This window comes from Solanum tuberosum, unplaced genomic scaffold (genome assembly GCF_000226075.1).
Source record: "Solanum tuberosum cultivar DM 1-3 516 R44 unplaced genomic scaffold, SolTub_3.0 scf00137, whole genome shotgun sequence".
NCBI classification, from domain to species: Eukaryota; Viridiplantae; Streptophyta; class Magnoliopsida; order Solanales; family Solanaceae; genus Solanum; species Solanum tuberosum.
Window position 1 is genome coordinate 939,600 of NW_006239066.1, and position 6,212 is coordinate 945,811.

The 6,212-nt window shown below is 28.7% G+C and overlaps 1 pseudogene; it reads left to right on the forward strand.

Annotated features, from left to right (window-relative positions):
* Positions 1-2,651: 2,651 nt before the first annotated feature.
* Positions 2,652-2,941, forward strand: LOC102585504 (dolichol phosphate-mannose biosynthesis regulatory protein pseudogene; annotated as a pseudogene).
* The last annotated feature ends 3,271 nt before the right edge of the window (positions 2,942-6,212 follow it).

Consider the following 6,212-nt stretch of genomic DNA (forward strand, 5'->3'; position numbering starts at 1 on the left):
CATATAATTAGTGTGTAACTATGTATATGTATCGATGAATACAATAGTATTAACGAAATACAATTCGTATCAATGAATAAATTGTATACAATCATATCAATTTGCATTTGTATATGCATAAGTTGTATTTGTACATGTATAAGAGAAGAGAGAGGAAGAGATTATAGAGACGCACATAATTATAGTTAAACTTAAGTTGCGAGTGGTAATTAACGAAAACTTGGTACGGAGCTTAAGAAAAAAAGACATACTTTTAAAACTTGTAATCTAAAATAAGTCATAGATATTTGTTTTGTTAGAAATAATTTCATTAAAGTACAATAGGTATTTTTTAAAGTTGAATTATTACTAAATATAAAAATGTGTCATTCTCTTTAAGACTGATTAAAAAATAATAATCATATAAAGTGGGATAGGGAGTATCTTTTAGGGGTTGTTTGGTTGATAACAAGTTAATTCAGGATAATTAATTTGGTATAAGCTATTGATTAAATAATTTATCTTATCATTATGATAGAAAAAAGAATAGTGGGATAAATAATCTAAGAACTATCTGATACCTCCAATTAAGCGTGAACTAAAATAATTCTATATTTTATCCTATGATTATTATACTTTACCCCTCACACTAAACAATTTTTAAAAGCTTATTTGTCTCACCCTGTCTTGTCATGTGCTATATATTAAGTAAAGGAATGATTTTTTTTTACTATGTATGAGGTATAACTAGTACTAGTTGTATGAGGAATTCTAATCCGTGGACCCAGTTTTGGGTTTTTCTTCTTTGCCTTTAATTTCTCTTTCTTGCTCTTCTCTTATCTTTCCCTTCTTTTTTCTAATTTTATGTTTTTCTTAAATCTATATTCAATTACTCCCCCAAATTTTTTCAGTATAGATGAAAATATTTTTTTATTTATTTGTTTTGCCAAAAAATACTTTTATTTAAAATAATATTCTTATCATAACTACATAAGTTATTAATAATGGGGTAATTACAGAAATCACATACTTTTAAGGCAAAATTACAATCTATCCCTTAAAAGTTTATAATTACAGAAATCCCCTCAAACGGATACAATAATATAAGCGCTGATACATTAATCTGATGCACGAGATACATTAATCGTTAAGTAAGATACATTACATTTTATACATGATACACTAATCTGATGTACATTTTATACACGATACACTAATCTGATGCGCGAGATACACTAATCTAATGCGCTGATACATTAATCTGATGCGCGGGATACACTAATCTGATGCGTGAAAATGAGGGATTTTAGAAATTTGTAAAACTTATAAGGGATAATGGTAACAAGTAAACTATAAGGTGGGATTTCTGTAATTAATCCATTAATAATTAACATAATTTTTTAGATGTAATTAATAAGACTAATTTAGTAAAATGAATCTCCAATACAATACAACTAACTTTATATATAAAAGTTGTATAAAAATAGTGAAACACTTGTTATTAAATTAAACCTTAAAAATTATTTGGCATTTGACCATAGAATTTAAATATTTTTTTTTACTGTATTTGAAATATGTGGAGCAAAAGTTGAAAATAAAATTATGTTTTATTTTTATAAAAAAATATTTGAAATAATATTCATGTTTGAATGTACTTAAATATAATATCAAAAGTGAAAAATGAGTTTAAAAACAGATTATACTAACATGTTTTTCAAATTTGAAATATACCTTCAAATTGAAAAGTTGTATTTTAAATTTTCATGATCAAACATCAATTTTCAAATAAAGTAAAAAATAATTTTTAGATAAATTCTAAAAGTAGAAATTAAAATGATACGAAATATGAAGGTGAAATTTTTTAAAGTGTACTATAAATGAAAAATGAGAGAAAAGAAATATAAATAATTTTAGTGATCAATTTTTATGACATAAGTGACCACTTAAAGAATTAATTTGAACTTTTGTATGCTCATGCCTTTTTTATTTAATGATAAAATATATATATTTTTTTAAAAATCGGTTAAAACAAAAAAGTAAAAAAAAATATTTTCATATTTGCAAAATGAGAGAGTAATTAAATTGGTTTCAAAATTAATTTAAGAAAAAATAAATAGAAAATGAGAAAAAAGAGGAAAGATAAAAACAAGAAAGAGAAATAGGAAGCAAAGAAGAAAAACAAAGGGTAGGTCCCACGAGTTCAAATATAATAACAATAAAATAGCGGCAAAGGGCCAAATATACCCTTGCACTATATGAAATGCAGAAATAGTTTAAATGTACCCTAGTTATACTTTCGGGCTAAATATACCTCTTTCGTTATACTTTCGGGCTAAATATACCCTTATGACTAACAGAGGACACGTGAACGACTGAGATTAAATGGACTATTCAATTTAAAATAAATCAAATTCGGATATAACCCGCCTCGTCCCAATAACTTAACCCGACCTAATATGTAACTTAACCCACCCAATTTGTCTTTCAAACAAGAAAACTCAATGGGTGATTGAGTTCTTGCTCTCCAGCAACGTCTACAACTTGGAGCCTCTGCTTCGCAAAGATTTTTTCTCAAAGGTATGATTTCTCAATTGAATGCGGCTACGATTAAATAAAGTTGATACTTTGAACACGACGTTGAACGCAATTAAGATTGAAAGAGATAACTTCAACACCAAGATCCGAACTTTTCAGGCGGCACAAGCAAAGGAGTTTCGATGGAGTTAGTTGACCGAGTTGGGCTGATTTTAACATTGATTAGTTTGTCCATTTTCACATATTATACCTTCTTGGTCTGGGTCACATTCTGCCTCTTGTTGGCATCAGTCATTTCGTGCATAAGTATTTTCTACCTCAAGAATACGCAATTCTCATTCCTGTATATGTTGTAGTGGCACTCATCTACTTCTTGTGCATCTGTATTGGATACGTCATGCTCGAGTCCAAGAAGAAGAAGGCATGATAAGGCTGTGGCAAGTCCATTTTTTGCTCTATCGAATTCATGATAATTGATAATTTTTCTTGATATCTTTTTAGCGCTTCCCGTTTTGAATAGCCCATGTCATAGAGCACATAGATTTTTCTGTATTCTTGAGTTCCTATGAGTTTCCTAACTGAATTTTTTAATAAAATTTTCAAAGAACACTTGGTATTACAGCAAGCTTGTCAATGCTACATATTAGGTCGGATTATGTTATTGGGGCGGGATGGGTTATATTCGAATTTAATTTATTTTAAATTCAATGGTTCATTTAATCTCAATCATTACTCGTCCACGTGTTCTCATAAGGGTATATTTAGTCCGAAAGTATAACAGAAGGGGTATATTTAACCCGAAAGTATAGCGGGAGGGGTATATTTAGCCCGAAAGTATAACTAGGGGTGTATTTAAACTATTCCATATAGTACAGGGGTATATTTGTCCCTTTGCCGATAAAATAATTCCTCATACAACTAGTACACGTTGTGCCTCGCATTACTTCGATTTATCTTTGATAATAGTTTATTTTTAGTATTCTTTTTAAAATTTGAGTTAGTAGTAAAAGTTAGTACATGATACTATACATATTTTGTAGAACTCTTATAAGAATTTTCTAGACATTTTTATTATTTAGATGAATCTAGAAAATATAAAAGGTGATAGAACAGATATACATATTATTATTATTTTATAATAGTGTAAAGTAATATAGGGATAATTTTAGAGACCTCCATTTAGTTTTCGCTCTATAATACTCACATCCCATGTAGTTTAAAATATTGCGTCTATCTTCTTTATTTTAATTTTTTGATAATCATTCCTTAAATCTATTTAAAATAAATATAAATTATTATAATTTGACACATTTGCCCCTTTTTATACTAATTTCTTCATATTAACACATTGTAAATGACTTACTCCCTCTGTCCCAATTTATATGACTCACTTTCCTTTTAGTCAGTCCCAAAAAGAAATGACACATTTCTATTTTAAGTAACAATTTGCCTATAAAATGTCTTTTTTACCCTTAATGAAATGATTTACAACGCACAAATTTCTATCATTCATTTTGGACCACAAGTTTTAAAAGTCTTTCCATTTTTCTTAAAGTTTGTGCCAAATCAAAGTACATCACATAAAATGGGACGGAGGGAGTATTTAATAATAATTTAAATAAACCAACACAAATAACTTAATGCTATTATGTATAGATACACATATTTTTTTACCAAACAAAGATTGAAGGTGTGCAAATAAAGTGAACTAATTCAGTGGTGATTTAATTCATGCTAAGTCATCTTTTCACCGAACATTAACTCATCATCTTCATCTTCATTTTCATCTTTACCAATTCATAGGTGATTTTTTCAAATCGAAGGTGAAAATGAATTCCCCAAGAGAGAATCTGATGAAAGCGGTCAATTTGTTTTACTCAAATATTTTCGCTAGTTGAGAAAGAAAAATGATGCAAGAAATAGAGAAAAAATCATCCCAAATTACATCTATGCTTGCATGAGAGATCAAATAATAGAGAAAGTTATTGATTTCTCAAAGCAATCGAATTTGTAAGTTCTAAAATGATGATATAATTGTTGGTTGCAGCGGATAAGTCAATTCATCTCTCTTTCACCTCTAATACTTCAAAACATTTTCCATATGCTGAAATTTAGGTGGTACGATATTAACCATCAAAAATTAAAAGGGCGAGCATCAAGTAAGACGATTAATGCCTATGTATATGTTTTTAGATTGAATTAGGCTTTAATAAAAATAATTATATCAATAATGAGTAAATCGTAGATCTCAAATCAATACAAAAATTATGATAGCATGTAGAAGCTCTATTCTTGCTTTAGGAGGAATAAAGTTATGTTGCTGGAAAATAATTGTGACGGAGAAGGGCATACCCAATTTCTTGGGGATTTTTTAAAAATATACACATGGGTTAATATGTCAAATTATAATTAATTTATAATTATTTTCAATAAGTTTAAAGAATGGTTACTAAAAAATTAAAAAATAAGGGAGCTATATGTAATATTTGAAATAACGGGGGAGGTGAATATTATAAAGCGACACCTGGAGAGAGGTCTATGAAATTATCCCAATAATATAAATAAAGATAAAGAAAATATAAATAAGAAGAGTGAAAATAAGTTGATTAAAACGAGACTCAAGAACTACTAAAATTAAATATTCAATAAAAGAAATTTAAATAAGAGCAACTTTCACATATAGCAAACATAAAAGTCATATTTGTATGCTATAGCTATAGTTTGCATAATTGCGCTCCATATCAAACTTTATGTTTACTATGACTATTAATATGTATATTTCGCTATACATATACAAAAGAAGCAATTGTATAATCTGTTTCGATATACATATACAAAATAATCAATTGTATAATTTGTATTTGTATAAAAAGAGAAAGAGAGAAAGACAAAAGAAAACTAGGTAGAGGAAGATCTGTATTTGTATAATCACAAGTGTATAGGACGAAAATTTATGTATTTGTATTTGTATAAACAATTTTCTCTCACTTTATACAAATACAAACAAAGTTTATACATTTGTGTTTGTATAAAGTGCGAGAGGCGAGTGAGAGTAGCGAGCGATATTTGGGAGAGTGTCGAGCGAGATCTGGGAGAGGGAGAGAAGGGAACGAAAATATATGTATATATACAATTTTCTCTCGCTTTATACAAACACAAACGCAATTTATACATTTGTGTTTGTATAAAGTGCGAGAGGCGAGTGAGAGTAGCGAGCGATATTTGGGAGAGTGTCGAGCGAGATCTGGGAGAGGGAGAGAAGGGAACGAAAATATATGTATATATACAATTTTCTCTCGCTTTATACAAACACAAACACATTTTATACATTTGTATTTGTATAAAGTGAGAGAGGCGAGGAGAGACTTCCCAGCGAGAAACGAGAGTGGCGAGCGAGAAATTCAGGGAGAGAGGAGAAATGGCAACAATTTGCTATGGATTACAATTAAATTAAACTATAGTTATAACATTTAATTTGAATTAATAATTTACTATTTTATACAATTTTTCCTTTAAATAATATGAGAGGAAAGATAGAGGGCTAATAACTTGTAAGTTGCTAGTCATCGTTAAACACCTTATAGCTTACTATTCAAGATACTAAAATTAATTTAGTTTCAATAGGAGAGTTAACATAATAAGTCTCGAAGTTGGAACTTTCATTGGTAAGTATCAGTTGGCCAAATTTTCCAAAAATT